The sequence below is a fragment of the Pan troglodytes genome, chromosome 5, assembly GCF_028858775.2.
Source record: "Pan troglodytes isolate AG18354 chromosome 5, NHGRI_mPanTro3-v2.0_pri, whole genome shotgun sequence".
Taxonomy (NCBI): domain Eukaryota; kingdom Metazoa; phylum Chordata; class Mammalia; order Primates; family Hominidae; genus Pan; species Pan troglodytes.
In genome coordinates this window covers 157,346,355-157,358,481 of record NC_072403.2, presented here as the reverse complement: position 1 = coordinate 157,358,481, position 12,127 = coordinate 157,346,355, and the positions used below count along the sequence as shown (strand labels likewise).

Sequence of the window (12,127 nt, the reverse complement as noted above, 5' to 3'; positions counted from 1 at the left end):
GTGATATTATTTAGTTTCTTCCTTTTTGTGTGTGTGTGTATCCATTGTATGTTTTTTGGTTTGAGGTTACCATGAGGCTTTCAAATACTCTCTTATAACTTATTATTTTAACCTGATAACTACTTAACACTATTTGCATAAACAAATGAACAAGCAGAAAGAAAACTAATAAATAGTCACCATAACTTCATCCCCACTACTTTCTTTTTAAACTTTTTTTTTTAATGATACTTTAAGTTCTGGGATACTTGTGCAGAACGTGCAGGTTTGTTACATAGGTATACATGTGCCATGGTGGTGTGCTGCACCGATCAACCCGTCATCTACATTAGATGTTTCTCCTAATGCTATCCCTCCCCTAGCCTCCCAACCATCAACAGGCCCCAGTGTGTGATGTTGTCCTCCATGTGTCCATGTGTTCTCATTGTTCAACTCCAACTTATGAGTGAGAACATGCAGTGTTCGGTTTTCTGTTCCTGTGTTAGTTTGCTGAGTATGATGGTTTCCAGCTTCACCCATGTCCCTGCAAAGGACATGAACTCATCCTTTTTTATGACTGCATAGTATTCCATGGTGTATATGTGCCACATTTTCTTTATCTAGTCTATCATTGATGGGCATTTGGATTGGTTCCAAGTCTCTATTTTGAACAGTGCTGCAAAAAACATATGTGTGCATGTGTCTTTATAGTGGAATGATTTATAATCCTTTGGGTATATACCCAGTAATGGGATTGCTGGGTCAAATTGTATTTCTAGTTCTAGATCCTTGAGGAATTGCCACACTGTCTTCCACAATGATCGAACTAATTTACACTCCCATGAACTGTGTAAAAGCATTCCCATTTCTGCACATCCTCTCCAGCATCTGTTGTTTCCTGACTTTTTAATGATTGCCATTCTAACTGATGTGAAATGGTATCTCATTGTGGTTTTGATTTGCATTTCTCTAATGACCAGGGATTATGAGCTTTTTTTCATATTTTGTTGGCTGCATAAATGTCTTCTTTTGAGAAGTGTCTGTTCATATCCTTTGCCCACTTTTTGATGAGGGTGTTTGTTTTTCTCTTGTAAATTTATTTAAATTCTTTGTAGATTCTGGATATTAGCTCTTTGTCAGATGGATAGATTGCACAATTTTTCTCCCATTCTGTAGGTTGCCTGTTCAATCTGATAATAGTTTCTTTTGCTGTGCAGAAGCTCTTTAGTTTAATTAGATCCCATTTGTCAATGGCTTTTGTTGCCATTGCTTTTGGTGTTTTAGTCATGAAGTCTTTGCCCATGCCTATGTCCTGAATGGTATTGCCTAGATTTTCTTCTAGGGTTTTTATGGTTTTAGGTCTCATTTTTAAGTCTTTTATTTTAGTTTTAGTTTTTTTGAGATGGAGTCTCTCTCTGTCACCCAGGTTGGAGTGCAATGGCTCAATCTTGGCTCACTGCCACTTCTGCCTCCCAGGTTCAAGTGATTCTCCTGCCTCAGCCTCCTGAGTAGCTGGGATTACAGGCACCCACCACCATGCCTGGCTAATTTTTGTATTTTTAGTAGAGATGGGGTTTCACCAGTTTGGTTAGACTCGTCTCAAACTCCTGACCTCAGGTGATCCACACACCTTGGCCTCCCAAAGTGCTGGGATTACAGGCATGAGCCACCACGCTGGTCCCATACCCACTACTTTTTAACTTTTTATTGTTTCTATTTATATCTTATTGTACTAACTATATCTTGAAAAATTGTTGTACTTATGATTTTTTATTGATTCACACTTTAGTCTTTCTACTTCGGATAAGAGTAATTTACACATTGCAGGTACGGTGTTATAATATTCTCCGTTTTTCTGTGTACTTGCTACTACCATTAAGTTTTCTACCTTCAGATGATTATTTATTGCCCATTAATGTCCTTTTCTTTCTAATTGAAGTACTCCCTTTAACATTTCTTGGAGGACAGCTCTGGTATTGATAAAATCCTTCAGCTTTTGTTTGTCTGGGAAAGTCTTTATTTCTCCTTCATGTTTGAAGAATATTTTCACCAGTTATATCATTCTAGGGTAAAAGTTCTTTTCCTTCAGCATTTTCAATATGCCATGCTACTCTCTTCTGGCCTGTAAGGTTTCCACTGAAAAGTCTACTGCCTGATGTACTGGAGCTCCATTATATATTATTTGTTTCTTTTCTCTTTTTGCTTTTAGAATTCTTTATCCTTAACTTTCAGGAGTTTTGACTATTAAATGCCTTGAGGTAGTCATCTTTGGATTAAATCTGCATCATGTTCTATAACCTTCTTGTACTTGGGTATTGATATTTTTCTCTCAGTTTGGGAAGTTCTCTGTTATTATCCCTTTGAGTAAACTTTCTACCTCTATCTTTTTCTCTGTCCCCTCTATATGGTCAATAACGCTTAGATTTGGCCTTCTGAGGCTATTTTCTAGATCATGTAGGCATGCTTCATTGTTTTTATTCTTTTTTTCTTTTGTCTTCTCTGTATATTTTCAAATAGTCTGTCTTCAAGCTCACTATTTTTTTTTCTTCTGCTTGATTGATTCTGCTACTAAAGTACTCTGATGTATTCTTCAGTATGCCAATGGCATTTTTCAGGTCCAGAATTTCTATGTGATTTTTTTTCATTACTTCAATCTCTTTGTTAAATTTATCTGATAGAATTCTGAATTCCTTCGCTGCATTATCTTGAACATCTTTGAGTTTCCTCGACACAGTTACTTTGAATTCTCTGTTTAAAAGGGGACATATCTCTGTTTCTCCAGGATTGTTCCCTTGTGCCTTATTTGGTTCATTCATTTGGTAGGGTCATGTTTTCCTGGATAGTGTTGATGCTACTAGATGTTCTTCAGTGTCTGGGAATTGAAGAGTTAGGTATTTATTGTAGTTTTCACCATCTGGGCTTATTTGTAGCTGTCCTTTTGGGAAGGCTTTTCACAAATTATTTGAAAGAACTTGAGTGTTGTGATCTAAGCAGTTTCTGCTTTAAGGAGTATCCCAAACCCAGTAACACTGTGGTTCTTGCAGACTTGTAGAGGTATCGCCTTTGTTGTCTTGGACGAGATTAGATAGAAGTCTATCTCGTATTCTATTGTATTGTGGCTGAGCTAGCATTCAAAACACAAGATACAGTTCTTGTCATTCTTCCTTCCCCTTTCCAAAGGCAGGGGAGCCTCACCCCATAGCCGTCACCACCCTAGGCCATGAGGAGTACTGCCAGACTTCCTCTGATGTTCCCTTGAGGCCCATGGTCTCTTAAGTTAGCTTGTCATGAATACTGCTTCGCCCAGAACTCACTCTTCAGGGCAGTGGTCTCCCCTCTGGCTTAGGGCAGCTCCAGAAATGCTGTCCACAGGTCAAGTCCTGGAATTAGGGACCCCATGACCCTGCTTGGTACTCTACCCCCCGTGGCTATGATGGTACCTAAGGTGCAAAACAAAGTCCGCTTTGCTTTTCCCTCTGCTTGTCTCAGAGAGAAGGAGTTTTGCCCCATAGCCACCACAGCTGATTATTTGCTGAGTCTCACCTGAAGCCAGCAAGTCTCAGGGGCTCACCAGGGCCCTCCATGTAGGACCCAGGTATCACTGCTGGTTACTCAGGGCCCAGGGGTCCTTCAGTTAGTAAGTGATGAATGCTGGCAGGACTGGGTCTTTTCCTTCAAGGAAGCAGGTTCCCTTCTGGCCCAAGGTATGTCTAGAAATGTCATCTGTGAGGTAGCACCTGAAATGGGGGCCTCATGACTCTGACTGATGCCCTTTCCTGCTGTAGTTGAGCTGGTATCTAAGATGCAAGACAAAGTCCTCCCCACTCCTTCCCTCTCCTCTCCTCAAGCAGAAGGAAGGCATCTCTTAAAGTACCCAACTGAGCTGTGCCTGCGGTTAGGGGAGGCATGATGCCAGCATTGCCAGCACTCCTGGAGCCACCCCAGCTGGTGTCTCAGTAGGTAACATGCCTCCCTAGTCCACTGTCTTTGGGCCTAGTTCAGCCTTAGGACTTACCAATGAGTTGCAGTCCTTTTGGCTTAGACTGACTTTCAAGTTTTCTTAGAAACAGAACATTTTGGCCCTAGGTGGTGAGGTTTGTGGGCACTCAAGTTTGGAATGCTGAAATAAATGATTCTCTGCTGACTAGGGCTGATTTAAATTCTCCCTGTATGGGTGGTCATCAGCTCACTTTGTCTGGTTTTCTTGTCCAGTTCAGTGCCTCAGAATTGCTATGTTCTCCGCCAATGCCCATAGAGGCTCTTCACACCATGCTGCAGCTGCCTGGAGTGGGGAGTGGGGAAGGAGTGGTGTTGGCAATTCAGAACTGTCTTACTGTCTTTTTTATCTCTTCAGTGCCTCTCTCAGAGATATGAAGTTAAAGCCAGGTTCTATGCATGCTCACCTGATTTTTCATTCTCATGATTGTGTTTTTCCTGTGTAGATAGTTGTTAACTTGGTGTCCTTGTGAGGGATGCAGGGATGGGGATGATAGGTGGAGCTTTCTATTCCACCATCTTACTCCACCTCTCAACTGAGGCCAATGATTTTGAAAATGTATAAAATGAATAAATTCCATAAATAATATAATTTACCAGAACTGACTCAAGAAAAAGTGCCTAAATCCTCCTACGATCATTGAATATATTGATCAATCAATAGATTCAAACATTTTCAACAAAGAAAACAATAGGCCTTGACAGTTTTGCAGCTGAGTTATCTTACCACTTAATGTTATGATTATGTGTTCTGTCTATGAGGTCAATGACTTTGATACCAAACAAGACTCTTGTGTTTCTGCCATTGCCACGAAATGAACTTTTATCAGCTAGCCTGCTACTTCAGGGAGGAAGAGAGCGGTGTGGAGCAGACCACATCCTACCCATAACTTGGAGTCAATACATATGGTCCCAGCCTAGAAGAGCTAACTGCAACCTACCCACAGATATATGAATGAGTAGAAATAATTATTGCTTTAAGACATTGAGTTTGGGGTGGTTTATTATATAGTATTATTTTATGAATAGCTAATATTCACTGTAGATAAAGCATTTAACGAAATTCAACAACTACCTATGCTAGACTATTAGTAAATTAGGACTAAAAGAGAACTTCCTTTTGTGCATAAAGTGTATCTTCCAATAAATCTATAGTAAGCATTATAAAACTTGTGTATTCAAAATCTTTTTGCACTAGAAATTTCACTTCTAAGGAATGTCCTAGAGAAAATCGTACACACATGCAAGAAAACATGTATAATTACTTCAATAGCATTATTCTTAATATTGCAGAAAACTAGACACAGTCAAAAGTGTTTTTAAAATGGCAAATATAAAAATAAATTATTGACTAGTCAATTTTAAATGGAATATTAAAAAGCAGGGCATATAAATGAACTATAATGATTTGCAACAACAAAGATGACTCTTACCTACATAATACTAGAATGGCAAAATATTTTGGACTACATACAGCATGAGTTCATTTGTATAAATCTCATAACATAGATATTCTTTTAAAGAAATTTTAATTTTTAATTTTTATTGAGTACATAGTTGATGTATATATTTATGAGGTACATTAAAATATTTTGATACAGAAATACAATGTATAATAATCAGATCAGGGAAAATGGGATATCCATCACTTCAAACATATACTATTTTATGATGTTACAAACATTCCAATATGCTCTTTTATTTTAAAATATACAATAAATTATTGTTGACCATGGTCACTTTGTTGTTCTATCAAATATTAGATCTTGTTCATTCTATTTAGCTATATTTTTGTACCCATTAACCATCCCCATTCCCCCTACCCCTACCACTACCCTTCCCAGCCTCTGGGAATCATAGTTCTAATCTCTGTCTTCACGAGTTCAATTGTTTTAATGTTTAGTTCCCACAAATACATGAGAACATGCAAAGTTTCTCTTTCTGTGCCTGGCTTTATCACTTAACATAATGATCTCCAGTTCCATCCATGATGTTGTAAATAACAGAATCTCATTCTTCTTTATGGCTGAATAGTACTGCATTGTGTATAAACACAATATTTTCTTTATCCATTGATCTGTTGATGGACACTTAGGTTGCTTCAAAATCTTGGTTATTGTGAATAGTGCTGCAGTAAACATAGGAATGAACACATCTCTTCAATATACTGATTTGCTTTCTTTTGGGTATCTACATAGGAGTGGGATTCCTGGATTGTATGACCCTACTTTTAATTTTTTGAAGAACCTCCAAACTGTTCTTTATAGTAGTTGTACTAATTACATTCCCACTAAAAGAATGTGAGAGTTCCCTTTTTTTCACATCTTTGCCAGCATTTGTTATTCCCTGTCTTTTGGATATAAGCCATTTTAACTGGAGTGAGATGATATCTCATTGTAGGTTTTATTTGCATTTTTCTGATTATCAATGATGTTGAGCATATTTTTATATGATTGTTTTCCATTTGTATGTCTTCTTTTGAGAAATGTTGATATGGTTTAGCTGTGTCTGCACCCAAAATCTCATCTTAAATTGTAATCCCCATAATGCTCACATGTCAAGGGAGAGACCAGGTGGTGGTAATTGAATCATGGGGGTGGTTTCCCTCATGCTATTTTTGTGATAGTGAGTGAGTTCTCATGAGATCTGATGGTTTTATAAGTGTTTGATAGTTCCTCCTGTGTTCACTTCTCCTTCCTGCTGCCTTGTAAAGAGGGTGCCTTGCTTCCCCTTTGCCTTCTGCCATAATTGTAAGTTTCCTGAGGCTTCTCCAGCCATGTGAAACTGTCAGTCAATTAAACCTCTTTCTTTTTAAATTACTCAGTCTCAGGCAGTTCTTTATAGCTGTATGAAAATGGACTAACACAAATGTCTATTAAGATCTTTTGCCCATTTTAAAATCAGATTATTAGTTTATTTTTCTATATAGTTGTTTGAGCTCCTTATGTATTCTGGTTATTAATCTCTTGTCAGATGGATAGTTAGCAAATATTTTCTACCATTCTGTGGGTTGTTCCTTCACTTTGTTGATTGTTTCTTTTTCAGTGCAGAAGCTTTTTTAACTTGATGTGATCCAATATGTCCAGTTTTTGCATTAGTTTCCTGTGCTTGTGATGGGGTATTACTCAAGAAATCTTTGCCCAGTCCAAAGTCCTGGGGGAGGTTCCCCAATGTTTTATTTTAGTGGCTTCATAGTTTGAGGCCTTAGATTTAAGTCTTCAATCTTTTTTAATTTGATTTTTGTATATGATGAGAGATAGAGGTCTAGTTTTATTCTTCTGCATATGGATCAAAACACAGACATTCTGAATTTGAATGTGGTTACATGGTGGTTATTTTGCTATTGGGATTATATTTTAGATATTTGTTATATATCCATTTGTATCTATTTATATGAGATAAACTATAATATGGAATAAAATATAGTCAAAGTTTATGCCAGAATTACATTATTATAATAATTTCAGTTGGCAGTCTAATAAAAGTTTGTTGAACACACTGTATTTTAGCTTTGGTGGCTTTTATGAGGAACTTACAATGTACGGCGATTAAAGTGATTTGAAGTATTGCTATTCATGCACAGTATCATATTTTTGTAAGTATTTTTCAGCTATAGAAATATGACTGTCCTCTGAATAAAACAGGTAACAGGAAATTCGAAACCCTGGGACATTATGTCTTATTTATCTGTGAAAGGCTATCATATAGTCAGGAAGAATATGATAGTATCTACTCTCAATATTCCTATTCAAAATTTCATAAAGACAAATATAAACAGGACAGACACATGTATTCATTGGTTACACAAGGATTAAACTAGCATATATCCAAAATATATGGATTAAACTGAAAAAAACTATTAAAACTAAGGAAAATTTAATACACAATAATATTTCCATATAGGGTAATAATCAATTAGAACATGTCATGGAATAATATCCCAATCAGAATAGCAGCAGAAATAAAAAACAGGGAGAATTAAACCTAACAAAAGATCTGAAAGACTGTTACAAAAAAACAGTGTAACACTCTTTGAAGGATATATAAATCAGCCTAAATAAATGCAGAGGCATAGCATGTTCCTGAAAGATAATATTTAACATTGTAAAGATGATATTTCTCCCCAAATTAATCTATAAATTTAATGCAATCCCATATAAAATCTTAAAAGAACTCTTTGTGAACCTTGCAATGTTTAATTTAAAGTTCAATTGAAGAGAAAAATGTAATAATAGCCAAGACTATTTTGAAAATATCAAAAAGTGGCATTTGCTCAATTTCATTAAAAAATACATAGTGTAAAGCTGTATAGCAGCTAAACCTACCCTACTTAAACAGGTGTTCAGGAAGAGGCAGCTTGACTGCACAGAAAAAGAGTATAAGATCAGATCCAGCTACATAGGAAAATTTAATATGTGACAAAGGCAATGTGATATGTTACCCTGTGGTGAAATTAATGGGAACAAATAGGCTATTTAATAAATAGTAGTGGGACAACTTTTTGACAGTTTGGAAATAAAATTAAGTTTTGCCCTACCTCGCACCCTCACAAAATTATTTTGAAATAAACCAAACAATTATACATAAAGTACAGAAATATAAAATTATGTTTAGAAAATAAAGAGAATATTTATTTATAATTTTTATTTATTTATTTATTATTATTATACTTTAAGTTTTAGGGTACATGTGCACAATGTGCAGGTTAGTTACATATGCATACATGTGCCATGCTGGTGCGCTGCACCCACTAACTCGTCATCTAGCATTAGGTATATCTCCCAGTGCTATCCCTCTCCCCTCCCACCGCCCCACAAGAGTCCCCAGAGTGTGATGTTCCCCTTCCTGTGTCCATGTGTTCTCATTGTTCAATTCCCACCTATGAGTGAGAATGTGTGGTGTTTGGTTTTTTGTTCTTGCAATAGTTTACTGAGAATGATGATTTCCAATTTCATCCATGTCCCTGCAAAGGACATGAACTCATCATTTTTTATGGCTGCATAGTATTCCATGGTGTATATGTGCCATATTTTCTTAATCCAGTTTATCATTGTTGGACATTTGGGTTGGTTCCAAGTCTTTGCTATTGTGAATAATGCCACCATAAACATACGTGTGCATGTGTCTTTATAGCAGCATGATTTATAGTCCTTTGGGTATATACCCAGTAATGGGATGGCTGGATCAAATGGTATTTCTAGTTCTAGATCCGTGAGGAATCGCCACACTGACTTCCACAAGGGTTGAACTAGTTTACAGTCCCACCAACAGTGTAAAAGTGTTCCTATTTCTCCACATCCTCTCTAGCACCTGTTGTTTCCTGACTTTTTAATGATTGCCATTCTAACTGGTGTGAAATGGTATCTCATTTTGGTTTTGATTTGCATTTCTCTGATGGCCAGTGATGATGAGCATTTTTTCATGTGTTTTTTGCCTGCATAAATGTCTTCCTTTGAGAAGTGTCTGTTCATATCCTTTGCCCACTTTTTGATGGGGTTGTTTGTTTTTTTCTTGTAAATTTGTTTGAGTTCATTGTAGATTCTGGATATTAGCCCTTTGTCAGATGAGTAGGTTGCGAAAATTTTCTCCCATTTTGTAGGTTGCCTGTTCACTCTGATGGTAGTTTTTTTTTTTTTTTGCTATGCAGAAGCTCTTGAGTTTAATTAGATCCCATTTGTCAATTTTGGCTTTTGTTGCCATTGCTTTTGGTGTTTTAGACATGAAGTCCTTGCCCATGCCTATGTCCTGAATGGTAATGCCTAGGTTTTCTTCTAGGGTTTTTATGGTTTTAGGTCTAACGTTTAAGTCTTTAATCCATCTTGAATTGATTTTTGTATAAGGAGTAAGGAAGGGATCCAGTTTCAGCTTTCTACATATGGCTAGCCAGTTTTCCTAGCACCATTTATTAAATAGGGAATCCTTTCCCCATTGCTTGTTTTTCTCAGGTTTGTCAAAGATCAGATAGTTGTAGATATGAGGCGTTATTTCTGAGGGCTCTGTTCTGTTCCATTGATCTATATCTCTGTTTTGGTACCAGTACCATGCTGTTTTGGTTACTGTAGCCTTGACTGACACCTCACACGGCCAGGTACTCCAACAGATCTGCAGCTGAGGGTCCTGTCTGTTAGAAGGAAAACTAACAAACAGAAAGGACATCCACACCAAAAACCCATCTGTACATCACCATCATCAAAGACCAAAAGTAGATAAAACCACAAAGATGGGGAAAAAACAGAGCAGAAAAACTGGAAACTCTAAAAAGCAGAGCGCCTCTCCTCCTCCAAAGGAACGCAGTTCCTCACCAGCAACGGAACAAAGCTGAATGGAGAATGACTTTGACGAGCTGAGAGAAGAAGGCTTCAGACGATCAAATTACGCCGAGCTACAGGAGGACATTCAAACCAAAGGCAAAGAAGTTGAAAACTTTGAAAAAAAATTTAGAAAAATGTATAAGTAGAATAACCAATACAGAGAAGTGCTTAAAGGAGCTGATGGAGCTGAAAACCAAGGCTCGAGAACTACGTGAAGAATGCAGAAGCCTCAGGAGCCAATGCGATCAACTGGAAGAAAGGGTATCAGCGATGGAAGATGAATGAAATGAAGCGAGAAGGGAAGTTTAGAGAAAAAAGAATAAAAAGTAACGAGCAAAGCCTCCAAGAAATATGGGACTATGTGAAAAGACCAAATCTACGTCTGATTGGTGTACCTGAAAGTGACGGGGAGAATGGAACCAAGTTGGAAAACACTCTGCAGGATATTATCCAGGAGAAATTCCCCAATCTAGCAAGGCAGGCCAACATTCAGATTCAGGAAATACAGAGAACGCCACGAAGATACTCCTCGAGAAGAGCAACACCAAGACACATAATTGTCAGATTCACCAAAGTTGAAATGAAGGAAAAAATGTTAAGGGCAGCCAGAGAGAAAGGTTGGCTTACCCTCAAAGGGAAGCCCATCAGACTTACAGCAGATTTATTTATAATTTAGGGCTTTGAAGGGTTTTCTAAGAAAACCCTAAATTCAGAATTCGTAAAGGAGACAGTTGTCATATCTACCTATATAACAATTTAAAACTTTCAAATGATAAAATTATGATAAATAAAGGAAAAATGACAGACTGGGAGAAAATATGTTACACATGTAACTGTCAAAAGATTATTTACCACAGTTCATAGGGACCATAAATTATGAAATTAAAAATTATACAATGAACTAAATAACTAAAAATAGCTGAAAAACATTTTAAAAGATGCTTAACTTCATTAGCAAGCAGGAAAATGTAAATGAAAAGAAAATGATACATTTTTTTCCCATCATGGTAGGAAAAAATTACAAAGCTTAATAATCTCCACAGTGGGTAATGATGATGTAAAACAAGTGCTGAATAACTCTGTAGGTGTGTACAAGTTGTGTATTAGTCCATTTACACACTGCTATAAAGAATTTCCCTGAGACTGGGTAATTTATAAAGGAAAGAGGTTTAATTGACTTACAGTTCTGCATGGCTGGGGAGGCCTCAGAAAACTTACAATCATGGCAGAAGGGGAAGCAGGCATGTCTTACATGGTGGCAAGTGAGAGACAGTGAGCAAGAGCAGGGAAAACTGCCTTATAAAACCATCAGATCTCATGAGAACTCAATATCACGAGAACAGCATGGGGGAATCTGCTCCCATAATTCAATTACCTCCCTCCCTTGATATGTTGGGATTACAGGTGAAGCAGGCATGTCTTACATGGCAGCAGGTGAGAGAGAGAAAGAAAGAGAAAGAGGGTAAACTGCCACTTATAAAACCATCAGACCTCATGAGAACTCACTATCATGAGAACAGCATGGGGGAAACAGCCCCCATGATCCAATCACCTCCCACCAGGTCCTTCCCCTGGCAGGTGGGGATTATAATTTGTATTACACTTCGAGATGAGATTTGGGTGGGGACACAGCCAAACCATATTAAGTTGATTCAGCCTTTTGCAGAGAAAAATTTCAGAATCTTACAAAAATTTAATGTGCAGTCTTTCTAGTGCCAGTGATTCTACCTCTAGATGTCTTTTCTAGAGAAATAAGCCCCACTTGCCTAAAGATGCAAATACAAAGATTTGATAGTTAACAAAACTACACTCAACCTACACATCCATTGGTAGTTGAACTG

General features: G+C 37.3%; 1 protein-coding gene across 1 annotated transcript in view; it reads left to right on the top strand.

The window, feature by feature from the left end:
* EPM2A (EPM2A glucan phosphatase, laforin) overlaps positions 1-12,127 on the top strand; it is a 345,250-nt gene that overhangs the window by 251,883 nt on the left and 81,240 nt on the right. The gene's annotated exons all lie outside the window — the stretch shown is intronic.